The 20,757-nt window shown below is 46.6% G+C and overlaps 1 protein-coding gene across 4 annotated transcripts in view; it reads right to left on the bottom strand.

Annotated features, from left to right (window-relative positions):
- The window catches only part of LOC134927671 (cytochrome c oxidase assembly factor 1 homolog), a 386,285-nt gene that overhangs the window by 330,985 nt on the left and 34,543 nt on the right, over nt 1-20,757 (bottom strand). For all 4 annotated transcript variants that reach the window (XM_063922458.1, XM_063922457.1, XM_063922464.1 and 1 more), the window contains exon 2: nt 4,619-4,699. The gene's annotated coding sequence lies outside the window, so the exon portion shown is untranslated. The remainder of the gene's footprint in view (nt 1-4,618; nt 4,700-20,757) is intronic.

Here is a 20,757-nt window from a genome sequence, read left to right as displayed (position 1 = left end):
TAGAGAGCACAGAGAAACATTGCACCAGGTAGAGAGCACTGAGACACATTGCACCAGGTAGAGAGCACAGAGAAACATTGCACCAGGTAGAGAGCACTGAGACATATTGCACCAGGTAGAGAGCACAGAGAAACATTGCACCAGGTAGAGAGCACTGAGACACACTGCACCAGGTAGGTCACATTTTTTATCTCCGCTTTTTGTGTGCTAACTTTACTTACTGGGGGCTGATGCTGCGGGAGTTGATCGCGCTGATTCCCCCTCACACACCGCGGAGCTGATTGAAAATGGCCGCCACACTGATCCTCCCCGGCGTCCTCTTTTATAGGGTCATGTACACAGAGGAGGGAGGGCTGGGTTTGCCTCGGCGGGAGAAGCAAACCCAGCCCTCCTCATCTTACCAGATTCCGAGCAGCCTGTACAGTCTTGCCTTCAGCGCATCAGCGCAACAAGCCTAAGGCAGCTGCTCTCGGCAGGGGGGAGTGACAGCACGGCAGGGGGACTGACAGCTCTGCGGAGAGGCATAACAGCTCGGTGGGACAGAGCGGCGGGGAGGAGTGACATTTTGGCAGGGGGGAGTGGCAGCGCGGCAGGGGGAGTGACAGCTATGCGGAGTGGCATGAGAGATCGGTGGGACAGAGCGGCGGGGAGGAGTGACATCTCGGCAGGGGGGAGTGGCAGCGCGGCAGGCAGTGTGGTGAGACAGAGCGGCGGGGAGGAGTGACATCACGGCAGGACGGCAGGGGGCAGTGACAGCCTGGCGCGGCAGTGAGTAGGCGGACCTTTAGTAATCAGCAGGGCGGCAGGGCGGGCACAAACGGGCAGGGCGCATTCTGCCACTCAGAAAAGGGGCAGGGCGCAGCGCCCCGTCAAAGAAGGCTAGAGTGAACACTAATAATGTTCCTAAATGAAGGAGGTAAAATGACAGACACAGCACAATTATTATGCAGGGTACAAGTGAGGCTGAGGAAATATTGGTCTTGCTTACAGTATGTCTGATTTTACTAGCATATTAACCAAGTAATGTAATACTGTAGGATATATGCTTATACAATATAAAAAGCTGAAACCAAGCTTTCCCAAGTCTGAGGAAGGTCTGGCTTTTTGTTCCAAGTACTTCTTACAATACACAGAAAAATAAGGTAGTGGCTTTTGTCCTTTTTAACTTTATGTGTTACTTGAACCGATTAAAATCCATTCATGTATGTCATTATTTTTAAAATATTTAAATAAATCTAAAAAAACACAGCGCTCTATGATTATACCACCAAGAAATCTGTTAGTTACTACCAATAATTAAAAACACCTAATCTCTGCTGCTCCCACCGGTGGTACTGTTCCACCAATTACCAAGAAGCATAGATTAAATTAAACAAGGGAGCGCTGAAAACAGGGTCAATTTAAATCACACATTTATTACAATCCACATATAGACAGCAAATAAAATAAAGGATAATATCCGGATATTAAAACAATATAGTGCACTTTTTATTCAGTCCCATGCCCTGAGCTCAAATTAATAAATGTCTATTCACGTAGACAGATCCATTCAACCTCCGCTGGTTCACATTAATTGTGTCTAGCTGTAGCCATGTTCTTTTGAAAATAAGATTGGTTTAGACAAGACAATCTTTTTAATATTTGTATCCAGCCAAGTTGTATCAGTCACTAAAGGGACGTAGGGGTCGTAGCATACCGCTGTGCATATACTCACTACACAGCGCTCTCCCCCTACTGCTACATATTAAAGAGCTTCTTTAGTGACTGATACAACTTGGCTGGATACAAATATTAAAAAGATTGTCTTGTCTAAACCAATCTTATTTTCAAAAGAACATGGCTACAGCTAGACACAATTAATGTGAACCAGCGGAGGTTGAATGGATCTGTCTACGTGAATAGACATTTATTAATTTGAGCTCAGGGCATGGGACTGAATAAAAAGTGCACTATATTGTTTTAATATCCGGATATTATCCTTTATTTTATTTGCTGTCTATATGTGGATTGTAATAAATGTGTGATTTAAATTGACCCTGTTTTCAGCGCTCCCTTGTTTAATTTAATCTATGCTTTTTAAAATATTTGCCTGTGTATATCTATATTAATACAATTCTAATCCCTTCTTATTATTAAATTAAAGTATTTTGAAACTACAAGGGCCATAATGATAAGAAGTGCAGGGGCCCAATCTCTGCTGTGGCCTAGATTTCTAAGATATAAAAGCTTATAAAATTAAATGTAAACATATTTTTATACAACCCTAAACTCTCTACATTTGCTTCTAGCAATTATTTTAAATTCAGTTGACTTGTGAAACCTTTAGCACTGTATGTATTTTGTTTTGTATAATTTCACAGTACTGTAATCAAGCTGCATGTCCTCATAAATTTATATAACAACCTATTTAACTCTTCTGTTCTGCAGTGTATGGCATCCAATCTAGAGGTAGAACTCAAAGAAGTGATTTCTACTGCCACCTAGTGGCCAACGTAACAAGGTTACAACAGTGGAAAGACGGTTTGGAAAAGTAAAAACCGATAAAGGATACATTGTGGTTATGCGTAGAGTCTGTAATGCATGCCTGGCCAACATGTGGCTCTCCAGCATGCCCTGCCACCATTTTGCTTTAGGGAATGCTAAAACGGTGACAGGGCACGTTGGAAAGTGTAATATCACAACAGCTAGAGAGCCACAGAGTGTCCAGGCTGCTGTAATGGATCATAGCATTTTTAGGTGAGTACAGTAAAGGTTATAATCAACTTGCAGCTCATCAGCTTTGGATACACTACATGATCCAGCATGCTCTGCCAGCTACATCAGGTATTAGCACAGACAGTACAAAAACAGGTGAATTTTAAATACAACTTGAAGTTATTAACCTACCAATATATTTTTTCGGATTGTGGAAGGAAACCGGAGTACCCGGAGGAAACCCATGCAAGTATGGGGAGAATATACAAACTCCACACAGTTAGGGCCATGGTGGGAATCGAACCCATTACCTCAGTGCTGTGAGGCACAAATGCCATCTGTTCTGCCTTCAGTTATCCGGTCCTTACCAAGTCCTAACATATTAGGAATGCAAGGTCACGTGACAAAGGGGCTAATTTTGCTGTTGTTGGCGTTGCGATCACTGCTGCTTCCTTGGAAGACTTGCGGCATCCATGGGAAAGCGCAAGCCGTCCGTCGGAAAGGCTAAGAACTTTGTGCTACCACTCCTTATATATAAAAGCAGAAACTTTGGCAGTTCTCTGGAAGCAATTGTCACCGCCCATTGTCTGGGAAGAATTACAGGTCCATTTCGAAACAATATGAACTCTATCATTGATCAGCGATTACAGAGATTATTTCTAAATGGAAAACACTGCAGACCACTGCCAAGCTTCCCAGGAGGGCAAATAACCAGAAAGCTACACATTAGGATCTACAGGCCTATTTTAAGACTGTAAATATTAAAGTTCATGACTCTACCATCAGCAAAATAGTAGTGCCTTCTATAACAGAAAAGAAAATAATCAAGGTCTCTCCACTGCTATGCTGATGCAAACTGAATATAAACAAATGCTTTCAAACGTCACTGAAAAGGTAGCCAAATCACTGCTCAAGTTATTGCTGTAATTTGTCATGAGATTACATTTCTCAAATTGTAGGATTTGTGAGGACTAGGGAGTAACTGTACCAAAACCGATCTGGCTTTGCCTTTTAAATTATTGTAGCTTTAAGTCAGACTCGCTAGGAACTCGCTGAGGTCTATAAGGAGTACAGAGTTTGAAACAGGGTGTTTTATTTTGTTTTTAACACATCTTTATGATCTGCTCATTTTCTGCTCAAAGATTCATACTCTTCTCTAGTACAGTATACACACAGTACATCAATATGTACGCACACTAACCCAACCAGCTCAGGGAAAGATTTGCAGCAACACACTTTCAGGAACAAACAAAGACATATTATGTAGTTTACAAACAAACGTTGGTCCCACGACCATTTCTGTCTAGATAGATTCAGATTAGTTGAGCTCCACCTGTACGGGTCTGGGACTCCAGGTCGACGCCAATTGGTCGACACACCTTAGGTCGACATGTACAAAATGCCGACATGAACAAGGTCGACATGGAAAAAAGGTTGACATGATTTTTTTAATGTTTTTTTGGTGTTGTTTTCTTCGTAGAGTGACCGGGAACCCCAATTAGTGCACCGCGTCCCCTCGCATCGCTACCGCTTCGCTCGGCACAGATTACCGTTCCAATCGTAGTCCACGTGGATTGTTAAGTAAGAAAAGGTTCCAAAATAGAAAAAAAACGTGAAAAACTCATCTCGACCTTTTTCCATGTTGACCTTGTTCCTGTCGACCTAAGGTGTGTCGACCAATTGGTGTCGACCTAAGGTGTGTCGACCTTTTTGATGTCGACCTGGAGTCCGGATACCACCTGTACATATTGTAAGGACTTTGCTCCTTTTGGAGGCTAAAGGTCCCCATGGGACCAGCAATATACTCCCCCGTCACCAGGGTGTATTTTATAGTCTCTGCAGTGACCACGGTTTCTGGATTATTACCCCATGAAAAGAATGAAGCAAGAGTCATAGTCCATTACGCATAAATAATTACACTCACAGTTCAGCAGGTATCTTTGGTTATGTATGGCCGTAGGATGGTGAAAATGCCAGAGAAGTTGTGACCAACCAGACAGGACACCTAGGGGGAGAGATGACTGTGAAAAAGCAGCACAATGAAATTCAAAACATCTAAACTATTTACATATGAAATATAATATGTGAGAATTTTTTAAACAGAACGAGAAAAATCAGTTTAAAAAAAGGGGAAAACCTAAAAAGATGACCTTTATAGGCAACAATACTTTTTCTTTACACACATATTCATAAATGGAAATGGAAGGTCAATCAGAATCAGAGTTAACTGCTATCTTGAGATTGGTTTTGGGTATCTAATTGAATAGCTCCGGGCAATTTACCCGGAAGAAAGTGCACGGCACAACTTATCTACCCCTTAGTACAGTTTATAGAAACAGACGCAATAGTTGGGGAACACATTTTTGTTCATCTACTAAGTAAAAGTCTGGAAAAAGGATTCAGTGGTACATTTACTATTTAAAAGCCGCCGCACGTGGTTTCAGTTGCTGTATTATTGCCCATTTAAATCCAGCAGTCAAAGGTACAGCAGCTTTGAAAAGGGCTGCATATGAAATTTACCATTAGATCCTAGTTCTTCATTTTTTTTTGTGCAGCTCTAAAACAAATTGAGCTATTGTAGAGCCAAAATGCGTGCAGTTCAAAGCACAACTTTCTTACATCTACAGAGGTAGTCATTTCCCACAATCAGGAATCACCAGATACTACTCTAACCCTTGATGCCTGCGACCGAAGCCGATAAAAGAAACTGCAGCAGGAAAACAGCCCCTGCTGCATTCCCATTGTAGCTGCTGGGCCAGAATCTTCATACTGCCATTAACCCTTCAAAGGCTAAATATGGGGCATGACCAAAATTTGCAGTCTCCCTTACCCGGTCTCTGGACTCTGGACCTCATTCAGCTTGGATCGCTATTGAGACAGAAATTGGGATTTTACTCAATCCTGCTTTTGCTAAAAAAAAAAATAAATCGATTTAAAGAGCCACCCAGAAAGGTAAAAGACGCCAACAGATGCAATCGCAAAATTGTGAATGCATTTGCATAATTGCGATGCATACACAAAAATCGAGTACCATCGACAATTGCGGTTGACCCAGGGCTACTCAGTGTAAGAATGCAGTCGCACCGGCGCTATGTTATTAGTCGCATTCCATTGTAACTGACGTCAGATACATGCCCCAAAAAACCAGCCATGATCCACCTGCGTTTTCCCAACCACTCTTCCCTAAACACCTTGTCAACACCCACGAACGGTCACTTCCTGTCAATCAAATTGCGATTGTATTTCACTAAACTGTGATCACAATTTAGACTTTGCACATGCATAATGCATTCGCAGCGCACACGCAACCTGCCGATAATCTCCCGATTTGCGATTTTGCAACTGAAGCTGAATAAGGCCCTCTGTCTGCTAAAAAGGAAGGTATTATTTATGAAAACAAGTACATTAAAGGTAAATGGTTGGCAACAAGTCACTGGCATTCCCCCTAGGATCCACTGGGCCCTATGCACCTAACCTAAACTGCCTAATGGAAAATAATAACATATAGAAAAGTGGGCGCTAGGTTAAAAGATAAATAGAACTATATAAATATAATTATTTCATTAATTAATTATTTATTTAATTAATGAAGGACATTAATCATCATCTATTGGCTGCCTTCACATGGTGGATCTGGATATCCACCAACCACAATACATATAAGACAATTACTATATAATGAAGGTGCACAATAATATAGATAAGATGGAACACAAATTGTTTGATTATACACCAATATTTACTATATTTTAAAAAATTATTATTGAAATCAATTCAATTAAAAGACAAATTATCACATATAAACATAAGCAACAAGTGGGAATTCAGTAGCGCTATATGTCAACACAAGGATTAGATGTCGATTAGTAATTAACTGATTGCCGGTTAAATTCAGGCAGGTGTTAGCATGCACATGCAGTCTACAGGTAAACTTGGTATAGAATTAGAAACAGGCACTTGGTATATTTATACTTCACCCATTAAATAGGTATATCTCCTGTTATGGATGGTATGCCAAACCTTCTCCTATGCTCTCCGTTTTATGTATTTGAAAATCCTGGTTATAGGGTTGAAATCCCGGTTATTATGGAGAGAGTGAGGCTGGTTTGCACAAGGCACTGTATGTACAGACTGTGCAGCAACTCCTGAAGAGTAGTGGGCTCAATGCGCTGTGTGTGGAGGATGTGCAGTGGCTCCAGAGAACCGGGGAATGATGGCTACGATCCATGCCGCAAGTTCCGGATTCGGGGCTTCTGGCTTCCGGTTTTGCGTTCCACCTGCGGTTCACTCGTTGCTTACGTTACCTGACACGTATCCCCTCCTGATTGAACGGCGGCTTCATCAGAGGGGCCATCCATAACAGGAGATATACCTATTTAATGGGTGAAGTATAAATATACCAAGTGCTTGTTTTTAATTCTATACCAAGTTTACCTATGGACTGCATGTGCATGCTAACTAACACCTGCCTGAATTTAACCAGCAATTAGTTAATTACTAATCGTCATCTAATCCTTGTTGGGACATATATATGCAGACAAACAATGGTAGTTGCTTGGTCATTCCTGGAGATAATTATGTATCAGGTGCTGGAAAGGGAGGAGGGGTCACAGACATACAACAAACAGAGATTGGGGGGGTGCAAATTCAGAGAATTAGTCACACATGTTTGCAAACAGATGTTTAGCTGCTGGGCCACTTCACGGATTCTCCGATATCAGCAGTCCTAACACTACATAATAGCAGTGCCCACATAGGGCCATGTAATTTGTCACAGTAGGCCTCATGATAAAGGCTATTACTAAGACACATCCAGACAGAGAGCTAACTTAACCGGGAGCCACCCCCAGGATCTCCCATTGGCAATACAAGGAACAGCATGCCTTCCAAATACTGCTCCCATTCAATGCCTCTCGCACACAAGCAGACAAACAATGTTAGTTGCTCGGTCATTCCTGGAAATAATTATGTATCAGGTGCTGGAAAGGTGGGAGGGGTCACAGACAAACAACATACAGAGAGAGGGGGGGTGCAAATCAGGGACGTGCAGTCAGGGGAGGCAGTGCCTCCCCTGTCACTCCCCTGTCATTAATGATTAAGATAATACAAAGAAGATACTGTTATGACACAGATTCTGTGTCATAAGTATTCTCTTTATATTATTGCAATCATTGTAATTTATTAAAGTAGTTCGGGAGGCACTGATAGCAGTGCCTCCCGTAGACAATGAGAATGGGATAGTGAGGGGGGCGGGGCCAAGCAGAGGGCTGTAAAAGCTTATTGAAAAAATTGAAAAAAGCGGCACCTATAGAAGTGCCTCGTGACAGTAAGCACGCCCCTGTCACCGAGGCACTTGTGATTGGACAGCGGATCCACTGCTGGATCCGCTGGTCCAATCACCCATAAGCGGCAGCGGGACAAGGGACTCGGAGCTGCCAATCAATGGGTCCTGACTCCTCACCTGCTGCTGCTGTTGGTAGTGGGAGCCTGAAGTAGCCGGCGCCGCCCGCGCCTGGTGATCTTTTACAGTGCAGGCGCAACTGAAAGCAGCGGGGAGAGTAAAGCACAGCAGCATCCAATACGTGGCAGCGGGCACAGAGGTGGCGTCGGGAAACTCAGAGCAGCGGCGGTTGGCGCTCTCCACCTCCTCAGGCAGTACACTCAGCAGCAGCACCGGCCTCCCACCTGCACTGTCCCGCCGGCGACTCTGCCAGGATGCAGGTGAGAGGGGCTGGTGACTTGAAGTAGTGTGGGCAGGTAGGGTAGCTCATCCCCACATCCAAGACAGGGGTCACCACGTGTAACTGGCACTACAGGGGGGTCACTATGTGTAGCTGGCACTACAGGGGGGTCACTATGTGTAGCTGGCACTATAGGTGGGGTCACCACGTGTAGCTGGCACTACAGGAGGGGTCACCACATGTAGCTGGCACTACAGGAGGGGTCACCATGTGTAACTGGCACTATAGCAGGGGTCACCATGTGTAACTGGCACTACAGGAGGGGTCACTATGTGTAACTGGCACTATAGGAGGGGTCACCATGTGTAACTGGCACTACAGGGGGTCACTATGTGTAGCTGGCATTATAGGAGGGGTCACCACGTGTAGCTGGCACTATAGGAGGGGTCACCATGTGTAGCTGGCACTATAGGAGGGGTCACTATGTGTAACTGGCACTACAGGGGGGCTTCCCTACGTGTAACTGGCACTATAGGAGGGGTCACCATGTGTAACTGGCACTACAGGGGGGCTTCCCTACGTGTAACTGGCACTATAGGAGGGGTCACCATGTGTAGCTGGCACTATAGGAGGGGTCACCATGTGTAACTGGTAACTGGCACACGCAGGGTGGCTTCCCTACGTGTAACTGGCACTATAGGAGGGGTCACCATGTGTAGCTGGCACTATAGGAGGGGTCACCATGTGTAACTGGCACTACAGGAGGGGTCACTATGTGTAACTGGCACTACAGGGGGGTTCCCTATGTGTAACTGGCACTATAGGAGGGGTCACCACGTGTAGCTGGCACTATAGGAGGGGTCACCATGTGTAGCTGGCACTATAGGAGGGGTCACCACGTGTAACTGGCACTATAGGAGGGGTCACCACGTGTAGCTGGCACTATAGGAGGGGTCACCATGTGTAGCTGGCACTATAGGAGGGGTCACTATGTGTAACTGGCACTATAGGAGGGGTCACCACGTGTAGCTGGCACTATAGGAGGGGTCACCATGTGTAACTGGCACTGCAGGGGGGCTTCCCTACGTGTAACTGGCACTATAGGAGGGGTCACCATGTGTAGCTGGCACTATAGGAGGGGTCACTGTGTGTAACTGGCACTACAGGGGGGCTTCCCTACGTGTAACTGGCACTATAGGAGGGGTCACCATGTGTAGCTGGCACTATAGGAGGGGTCACCATGTGTAACTGGCACTACAGGAGGGGTCACTATGTGTAACTGGCACTACAGGGGGGTTCCCTATGTGTAACTGGCACTATAGGAGTGGTCACCATGTGTAACTGGCACTATAGGAGTGGTCACCATGTGTAACTGGCACTATAGGAGGGGTCACTATGTGTAACTGGCACTACAGGAGGGGTCACTATGTGTAACTGGCAATACAGGGGGGGTCACTATGTGTAACTGACACTACAGAGGGGGTAACTATGTGTAACTGGCACTAAAGGGGGCACTATGTGAAACTGGCACTACAGGGGGGCACTACTTTGTGCTGCTGAGGATGTACTGGAGAAGCCAGTGCCTCCCCAGTCATTGACCGCACCGCACGTCACTGGTGCAAATCCTCACCCCTAAATTTCCTTTCAGCACACTAAAAATTACCTGTAACCATACTTGAACCTATCTGGTAATAGAAATTCAGAGAATTAGTCACACATGTTTGCAAACACATATTTAGCTGCTGAGCTACTTCACGGCTATACTGAATTCCCACTTCTTTCTGTTTATATGTGATTATTTGTCTTTTAATTGAATTAATTTTAATAACAGCAGCCTGGTATGTGCTTTGATTGAGAGCAAACAATTTGTGTTCCATCTTATCAATATTATTGTGCGCCTTCATTATATAGTAATAAACGGCCTAATGGGCTATTCAGCCCTGCTCACAATGACAGTTGTTTCCATTATTGCATTATTGCTTTCCCACTTGAGATAAAGCCTCAGAAATCCCTGACCACCCTTTTTCCCCCCAGATAAATTGCTATTCTAGAACTCTCTAACCGTGCCCATGGCCTTGATTGGAGCCCATGCACCAACAAAGCCAAGCAATGACCAAGACAAAGATCTTTAGTCATTTTCTACAATAAACTGCAGACAATTTTAGACTGGTACTAATATGGAAATCACATAACCATAGTATGTGGCGATCTGAATGCACAAACGAGCCCTGAACTGCTGGGTATGAAACACTAGGCCCATACAGATGCTGTCCCCTAATTGATAATGGTCTTCACTTACCTACATTTGCCTAACATAACAATTTTGCAATATGTAATACCTGATTCCAATACTCACAAAACCATCTCTTAACATGATTCTCCAACAATGAAAGAGACTGCTGTACTATTTCCTTATCCAAAACAGTTTCCATGACATGAGAGCAATGCGTGGAGCATCAATTGTGTCAGATCATCATTTAGTAACAGCAAAGTTAAAAATCCACCTAAAAGCACCAAACTCCTTGAAACCCTCATCAATTTTAGACTTTAACGCATTAAAACACCTCAATACACATGTGAAATTTCAAATTCTGCTCAAAAACAGATCCACATCCCTATCACCTAATGATTATGTAAATCACAGCTGGACTGACACAGAAACCAGAGGCAGAAATACCATTGGTTCAGCAGGTGCATTGCACCAGGGCCCCTGAGGGCTAAGGGGCCCACTGCTGCCCAGACCAGAGTTATCCCCTGGTGCTCCCGCAGACCACTGTTGGATGAATGGCCCGGTGCAGAGAGCAGGGTGGGCCCCACTGCCTGAGGGACAAGCTCCTTACCTTAGGTAAGCAGGGCTGATCTTGTGTGTGCCGAACTGATAGAATAGTCCTGCCGGGGGTGTGGCTTAGCACTCCATGGAGAAGGACGTGTTCCCTGTGAGCTCCTGCTGCCCAGCCTTCATCACCTCTCACCTGGGGTCTCCGCTCCTTCTCCCGGTCCCCGAGTCTGACGTTACACCTGGGTGACCCCGGTGCTCCTCTCCCGGCTGCCAGCAGCGCTCTCTGCTGTCTCCTGCGGTCGCGGCCTGCTCCGCCGCCTAAAGCCGTGGCCTTGCCTAAACTGTGGTGCCCGGCCGCAGGCTCCGGATTGCTGTGGAGCCCGTTCTGTGCCCCCTCTGAGCGGCACAGTGCCTGGGTGTCCCCAATACCTGACTCCTGGCAGGTGTCCTGCTGGTGGATTGCTAATGTAGGCTCTGGCAGTTTGGCTCTCCTTCTACTCTGGAGAAGTGTGCTGGCAGCCATCTTTGAAACCCTGCAGCGTCCGGATCTGACTGCCCTGGACCACTCTTCCTGTACTTAATACCGGGTGAGGGAGCCCATACACTACTGCCTCCAGCCCAGCCATGTGCCTTTTCATATTACACAGGGCTGTGACAACCCTCATAGCAGGGCCATCTTTTTGGGAGTGATATAACCTGCAGTGGAATACCAGCATACTACCTTCCCTGCTATACTTCTACACTGTGCCCAGTCTCATGCCTTTTGGTCCGCCTGCTGCAAGAATCCCTCTGGTGAGTGGCTGATTGTGAGTACCCTGCCTGTGTCCTCCGTGCGGCTGCTATTCCTATGATTCCTTACTCCATCATGCTGATTATGTGACTCTCCTTCCTCGCACCCATGAGACCTCAGCTACTATTTCCTGCATGATCTGGCTTTGCTTGCTTACGTACCATTGATTCTTCTACTGCTACTGGCTAATTTATCTCCTGATCGGCCATCATGCCCGTCAAACGGGGCAAGCTCTCCACGCTGGCTCCTCCCGTTAGATTTATTGCTCAGAAATCTCCTGAAGCTGCGCCCATCAGGAAGTCTCTTGCTGCATCAATTTCTATGGCTGCTTCATCACCTGCCTCGGACTCTAGTTCCAACCCACCTGCTGATGCTCTGCTTACAGTCCGCACGCTACATGTGATGCTCCAAGCGCTCCGGTCCGATATTACATCTGACTTCCAGGCCACTCCATAGTGAAGTGGCGGATATTGGAGATCGTACCAATAATTTGGAGAATACGATACAAGACCTGATCTCCTCTCAAAATAATCTTCTCACCTCACACAATTCGACTCTAGCCGAGCTCTCAGCAGTTAAAGATAAGCTTGCCTACATGGAAGACAGGTCCAGGAGGAATGATATCAAGATCAGGGGTGTTCTAGAATCTGTGACTAACGATGCACTCCAGGACTTTGCTCTGAATGTATTCGAGAAATTGTTGCCTTCTGTGGAGGATCGTGACCTCTTGATTGATCTGATACATCGTCTCCTGAAGCCTCACTCCCCTCCTGTAAGCTCTCCCCGGGATACTCTTTTACGTCACATTAAAGAGGATATTCTCCGAGCTGCTCGTTCGGAGGAGGACACGGACGTCCTCGATGGCTTACACTTATTCCCAGACTTCTCGATGCATACCATCACCAAACGTAGGTCTTTCCAGCACATTATGAAAGAATACTCCTGCCACCTATCAGCGCTGATGATCACAGCCACATGCAGATGGAGAAGCTACATCACAGGCGGGGGCGTCCGCGCCTAGGCACAACACCGAGCGCACAGAGACGCTCCCATTCACTTTGAATGACACATACGCGCGTCCCATTCGTGCCCGGGAGGCCGCCTCGCCGGGTGCACTCAGTTGCAGATGGAGCCACGATTAGCATGGCTTCATCTGTACTGCCTCTCATTAACAGACAGCTGTACATTTATTTATTTTTAATTTACTGCTGTCTGTGAATTAAAGGCAGCTCACACCCAGTGTAACTGGCACTGTCAGAGTCTGCCTGAGTACTAAAATGAAGAAAGCACAAGGGGTGACAGAGCAGAGGCCACTGTGTTCCTACCTTCACTAAGGTGCATGCCCCCTGTTCTTCACACCACATAGGACATTGTGCTAGCACCGGTCACCCACTGTCTATCCCTGTCACCCCCTGACTCACCCGGTCACCCTCTGCCTCCCCCTGTATTCCAATATCCTCCCCTTGCCTTCCGTTGTCACCCTCTGCCTCCCACCCTCCCTGTCACCCACTGATTGTTAACCCATATTGTGTTAACCCATATTGTTAACTTGGGTTAGGGTGGAAGAGGTGGGCCCAAATTATATTGTTGCACCACTCACAAGTTCCGCCACTGACAAAAATGGCAACAACTAAGTCCCTCAGACAGACATGCCCACTTAAACAGAGAAAGATCAAACCATGGATCTCTAACAACACCTTAGACTTAGAGGAAAACGTGTGCAAGTTGAAAACATCAACCATAAACTCTACCTGCACCTGAATAGACAAATTAAACAACTCTAAGCAGATAAAGAAGTATGGTAGAAAGGAAAGGCCCAAGAAATGGAAGTAGAGAGCATGATTCACAGCTGCTGTACAGTATATTATGCAGCTGCAATGGAAAATTTAGAATTTCCACCACAAAGTCAAAAATCTAAATGGCCAACATATTAAATCAATGAGCAGGGTCGGATATGTGTGACCGGCAGTCAGGAGACCATCGGTCACAATACAGACGTCGGGATCCCGGCTGTTATATTGCCGGCGACAGGCGAGCGCAACGAAGCCCCCTGCGCTCGCCACAGGTTCAATTCCCACTCTATGGGTGTCGTGGACACCCCCGAGTGGGAATCGTCGCTGCTGGCCGGCATGCCGACCATCGGGATAGTGAGGGGATGGGATGTAGGTGTGGTATTGTGACCGCCAGTCACATAACTACATCCCGATGAGCAGCAAACTTGAAAGATGGTAGGAACACTTTAAGCACCTATTAAATTGCCGCAGGCTTGAAAACTGAGTTACTGTAAAACAATTAGCTTCAATATTGTAGTGAAATAACGGATATCCCCCAAATGCAGACAAAGTTAGACAAGCAATTAAAAAGCTGAGGAATGGAAAAGCACAAGGCATTGATAATATCCAACAGAAGCTTTAAGCAGGATGACAGGTAATCGTAAACAAACATTGAGACATATACACTGTATTCAATTGCCTGGAAAGATTTTAAAGATGCCATAATAACTTCCATTAACAAAATAAGTGACCCTACACACTGTAAAAACTACAGAGGTATAAGTTTACTAACAACGGGGGTCATTCCGAGTTGTTCGCTCGCTAGCAGATTTTAGCAGCATTGCACACACTAGGCCGCTGCCCTCTGGGAGTGTATCTTAGTTTAGCAGATTTGCGAACGAAAGATTAGCAGAATTGCGAATAGAAAATTCTTTGCAGTTTCTGAGTAGCTTGAGACTTACTCCTACATTGCGATCAGCTCAGCCCGTTTCATTCCTGGTTTGACGTCACAAACACGCCCTGCGTTCGGCCAGCCACTCCCCCGTTTCTCCAGCCACTCCCGCGTTTTATCCTGGCACGCCTGCGTTTTTCCGCACACTCCCAGAAAACGGTCAGTTTCCGCCCAGAAACACCCACTTCCTGTCAATCACACTCCGATCACTTCAACGATGAAAATTCTTAGTTCGGACGTGAGTAAATCTACTAAGTTTTGAGCAAAAATACTTAGCGCATGCGCAATTTCGCCTTAATCGCTCCGTTGCGAAAATCGGCAACGAGCGAACAACTCGGAATGACCCCCAACATACAGCAAAATATCATCAATTATACACTGAAGGCTACGAAAAACAAGAGAAAGCAACTGTAGGGAACAACAAGCTGGATGTAGGGCCAGTAGAGGATGCAGTGAAAATATTTTCACTATCAGGTAAATACTCAAATCATGCCTACAATCAAAGAAAGAACATTTTCTAGTTTTTGTTGACTTTAAATGTGAAATCTCACATAACAAGGTGCTTCAAGCTCCTCACAATAACGGATCAAACAAAGTAAAACATGTGAACTTAGGCCCTCATTCCGAGTTGATCGGTCGCAAGGCGAATTTAGCAGAGTTACACACGCTAAGCCGCCGCCTACTGGGAGTGAATCTTAGCTTCTTAAAATTGCGACCGATGTATTCGCAATATTGCGATTACTAACTACTTAGCAGTTTCAGAGTAGCTTCAGACTTACTCTGCCTGTGCGATCAGTTCAGTGCTTGTCGTTCCTGGTTGACGTCACAAACACACCCAGCGTTCGCCCAGGCACTCCCACCGTTTCCCCGGCCACTCCTGCGTTTTTTCCGGAAACGGTAGCGTTTTCAGCCACACGCCCCTGAAACGCCGTGTTTCCGCCCAGTAACACCCATTTCCTGTCAATCACATTACGATCGCCGGAGCGATGAAAAAGCCGTGAGTAAAATTACTTTCTTCATAGTAAAGTTACTTGGCGCAGTCGCAGTGCGAACATTGCGCATGCGTACTAAGCGGATTTTCACTGCGATGCGATGAAAAATACCGAGCGAACAACTCGGAATGAGGGCCTTAATGTCCCATACAGCAAAGCTTGGCTTACAAATAAATGTGAAATAATAAGAATTTACTTACCGATAATTCTATTTCTCGTAGTCCGTAGTGGATGCTGGGGACTCCGTCAGGACCATGGGGAATAGCGGCTCCGCAGGAGACAGGGCACAAAAATAAAGCTTTAGGATTAGGTGGTGTGTACTGGCTCCTCCCCCTATGACCCTCCTCCAAGCCTCAGTTAGGATACTGTGCCCGGACGAGCGTACACAATAAGGAAGGATATTGAATCCCGGGTAAGACTCATACCAGCCACACCAATCACACCGTATAACTTGTGATCTGAACCCAGTTAACAGTATGACAAACGTAGGAGCCTCTGAACAGACGGCTCACAACAATAACAACCCGAATTTGTTTGTAACAATAACTATGTACAAGTATTGCAGACAATCCGCACTTGGGATGGGCGCCCAGCATCCACTACGGACTACGAGAAATAGAATTATCGGTAAGTAAATTCTTATTTTCTCTAACGTCCTAAGTGGATGCTGGGGACTCCGTCAGGACCATGGGGATTATACCAAAGCTCCCAAACGGGCGGGAGAGTGCGGATGACTCTGCAGCACCGAATGAGAGAACTCAAGGTCCTCCTCAGCCAGGGTATCAAATCTGTAGAATTTTGCAAATGTGTTTGCCCCTGACCAAGTAGCAGCTCGGCAGAGTTGTAATGCCGAGACCCCCCGGGCAGCCGCCCAGGATGAGCCCACTTTCCTTGTGGAATGGGCCTTGACAGATTTAGGTTGTGGCAAGCCTGCCACAGAATGTGCAAGTTGAATTGTGCTACAAATCCAACGAGCAATCGTCTGCTTAGAAGCAGGAGCACCCATCTTGTTGGGTGCATACAATATAAACAGTGAGTCAGACTTTCTGACTCCCGCCGTTCTTGAAATATATATTTTCAATGCCCGGACCACGTCCAACAACTTGGAATCCTCCAAATCGTTAGTAGCCGCAGGCACCACAATAGGCTGGTTCAGGTGAAACGCTGACACCACATTAGGCAGAAAATGAGGACGTGTCCGCAGTTCTGCCCTGTCCGTATGGAAAATCAGATATGGGCTCTTATATGATAAAGCCGCCAATTCTGATACTCTCCTGGCTGAAGCCAGGGCCAGTAGCATGGTTACTTTCCATGTAAGATACTTCAACTCCACCGATTTGAGCGGCTCAAACCAATGGGATTTGAGAAAATCCAAGACTACATTAAGATCCCACGGTGCCACTGGGGGCACAACCGGGGGCTGTATATGTAGTACTCCTTTTACAAAAGTCTGGACTTCAGGAACTGAAGCCAATTCTTTCTGGAAGAAAATCGACAGGGCCGAAATTTGAACCTTAATGGACCCCAATTTGAGGCCCATAGACAATCCTGTTTGCAGGAAATGTAGGAATCGACCCAGTTGAAATTCCTCCGTGGGGGCCTTCCTGGCCTCACACCACGCAACATATTTTCTCCAAATGCGGTGATAATGTTGTGCAGTCACCTCCTTCCTGGCTTTTACCAGTGTAGGAATGACCTCTTCCGGAATGCCTTTTTCCCTTAGAATTCGGCGTTCAACCGCCATGCCGTCAAACGCAGCCGCGGTAAGTCTTGGAATAGACACGGTCCCTGCTGAAGCAGGTCCGGTCTTAGAGGTAGAGGCCACGGATCCTCCGTGAGCATCTCTTGAAGTTCCGGGTACCAAGTTCTTCTTGGCCAATCCGGAGCCACTAGTATCGTTCTTACTCCCTTTTGCCGTATAATTCTCAGTACCTTTGGTATGAGAGGCAGAGGAGGGAACACATACACTGACTGGAACACCCACGGTGTTACCAGAGCGTCCACAGCTATTGCCTGAGGGTCTCTTGACCTGGCGCAATACCTGTCCAGTTTTTTGTTGAGGCGGGACGCCATCATATCCACCATTGGTTTTTCCCAACGGTTCACAATCATGTGGAAGACTTCTGGATGAAGTCCCCACTCTCCCGGGTGTAGATCGTGTCTGCTGAGGAAGTCTGCTTCCCAGTTGTCCACTCCCGGAATGAATACTGCTGACAGTGCTATCACATGATCTTCCGCCCAGCGAAGAATCCTTGCAGCTTCTGCCATTGCTGTCCTGCTTCTTGTGCCGCCCTGTCTGTTTACGTGGGCGACTGCCGTGATGTTGTCCGACTGGATCAACACCGGCTGACCCTGAAGCAGGGGTTTTGCCAGACCTAGAGCATTGTAAATCGCTCTTAGCTCCAGTATATTTATGTGAAGAGACATCTCCAGGCTTGACCATACTCCCTGGGAGTTTCTTCCCTGTGTGACCGCTCCCCAGCCTCTCAGACTGGCATCCGTGGTCACCAGGACCCAGTCCTGTATGCCGAATCTGCGGCCCTCTAACAGATGAGCACTCTGCAACCACCACAGAAGAGACACCCTTGTCCGTGGCGATAAGGTTATCCGCTGATGCATCTGCAGATGCGATCCGGACCATTTGTCCAGCAGATCCCACTGAAAAGTTCGTGCGTGGAATCTGCCGAATGGAATCGCTTCGTAAGAAGCCACCATCTTTCCCAGGACTCTTGTGCATTGATGCACAGACACTTTCCCTGGTTTTAGGAGGTTCCTGACAAGTTCGGATAACTCCCTGGCTTTCTCCTCCGGAAGAAACACCTTTTTCTGAACCGTGTCCAGAATCATTCCCAGGAACAGCAGACGTGTCGTCGGGGTCAACTGAGATTTTGGAAAATTCAGAATCCACCCGTGTTGTTGCAGCACTAGTTGGGTTAGTGCTACTCCGTCCTCCAGCTGTTCTCTGGACCTTGCCCTTATCAGGAGATCGTCCAAGTAAGGGATAATTAATACGCCTCTTCTTCGCAGAAGAATCATCATTTCGGCCATTACCTTGGTAAAGACCCGAGGTGCCGTGGACAATCCAAACGGCAGCGTCTGAAACTGATAATGACAGTTTTGCACCACGAACCTGAGGTACCCTTGATGTGAAGGGCAAATTGGGACATGCAGGTAAGCATCCTTTATGTCCAGGGACACCATAAAGTCCCCTTCTTCCAGATTCGCTATCACTGCTCTGAGTGACTCCATCTTGAACTTGAATTTTTGTATGTACAGGTTCAAAGATTTCAGATTTAGAATAGGTCTTACCGAGCCGTCTGGCTTCGGTACCACAAATAGCGTGGAGTAATACCCCTTTCCCTGTTGTAGGAGGGGTACCTTGACTATCACCTGCTGAGAAAACAGCTTGTGAATGGCTTCCAATACCATCGCCCTGTCTGAGGGAGACGTTGGCAAAGCAGACTTTAGGAACCGGCGAGGGGGAGACTTCTCGAATTCCAACCTGTAACCCTGAGATACTACCTGCAGAATCCAGGGGTCCACCTGTGAGCAAGCCCACTGTGCGCTGAAATTCTTGAGTCGACCCCCCACCGCTCCTGAGTCCGCTTGTAATGCCCCAGCGTCATGCTGAGGGCTTTGCAGAACCCTGGGAGGGCTTCTGTTCCTGGGCAGGGGCTGCTTGCTGCCCTCTCTTACCCCTTCCTCTGCCCCGAGGCAGATATGACTGTCCTTTTGTCCGCTTGTTCTTATAGGACCGAAAGGACTGCGGCTGAAAAGACGGTGTCTTTTTCTGCTGGGAGGGGGTCTGAGGTAAAAAGGTGGATTTTCCGGCAGTTGCCGTGGCCACCAGATCCGATAGACCGACGCCAAATAATTCCTCCACTTTATACGGCAATACTTCCATATGTCGTTTGGAATCCGCATCACCTGACCACTGTCGCGTCCATAAACTCCTTCTGGCAGATATGGACATCGCATTTACTCTCGATGCCAGAGTGCAAATATCTCTCTGAGCATCTCGCATATAAAGGAAAGCATCCTTTAATTGCTCTATAGTCAATAAAATACTGTCCCTATCCAGGGTATCAATATTTTCAGTCAGGGAATCCAACCAGACGACCCCAGCACTGCACATCCAGGCTGAGGCGATGGCTGGTCGCAGTATAACACCAGTATGTGTGTATATACTTTTTAGGGTAGTTTCCATTCTCCTATCAGCTGGATCCCTGAGGGCGGCCGTATCAGGAGACGGTAACGCCACTTGTTTTGATAAGCGTGTGAGCGCCTTATCCACCCTAGGGGGTGTTTCCCAGCGCGCCCTAACCTCTGGCGGGTAAGGGTATAATGCTAATAACTTTTTTGAAATTAGCATTTTTCTATCTGGGTTAACCCACGCTTCATCACATACATCATTTAATTCCTCTGATTCAGGAAAAACTACAGGTAGTTTTTTCACCCCCCACATAATACCCCTTTTTGTGGTACTTGCAGTATCAGAGATATGCAAAGCCTCCTTCATTGCCGTGATCATATAACGTGTGGCCCTACTTGAAAATACGTTTGTTTCATCACCGTCGACACTAGATTCAGTGTCTGTGTCTGGGTCTGTGTCGACCGACTGAGGTAAAGGGCGCTTTACAGCCCCTGACGGTGTCTGAGACGCCTGGGCAGGTACTAACTGGTTTGCCGGCCGTCTCATGTCGTCAACTGATTTTTGTAATGTGCTGACATTATCACGTAATTCCATAAACAAAGCCATCCATTCCGGTGTCGACTCCCTGGGGGGGTGACATCACCATTATCGGCAATTGCTCTGCCTCCACACCAACATCGTCCTCATACATGTCGACACACACGTACCGACACACAGCAGACACACAGGGAATGCTCTTATCGAAGACAGGACCCCACTAGCCCTTTGGGGAGACAGAGGGAGAGTTTGCCAGCACACACCCAAGCGCTATAACATATATGGGAACAACCTTATATAAGTGTTGTTCTTTATAGCAGCTTAAATATATCAAAATATCGCCAAAAAAATGCCCCCCCTCTCTGTTTTACCCTGTTTCTGTAGTGCAGTGCAGGGGAGAGTCCTGG

Source organism: Pseudophryne corroboree, chromosome 5, assembly GCF_028390025.1.
Source record: "Pseudophryne corroboree isolate aPseCor3 chromosome 5, aPseCor3.hap2, whole genome shotgun sequence".
NCBI lineage: Eukaryota > Metazoa > Chordata > Amphibia > Anura > Myobatrachidae > Pseudophryne > Pseudophryne corroboree.
Note: the sequence above shows the minus strand (reverse complement) of the source record. Positions and strands in the feature narration are given on the sequence as shown.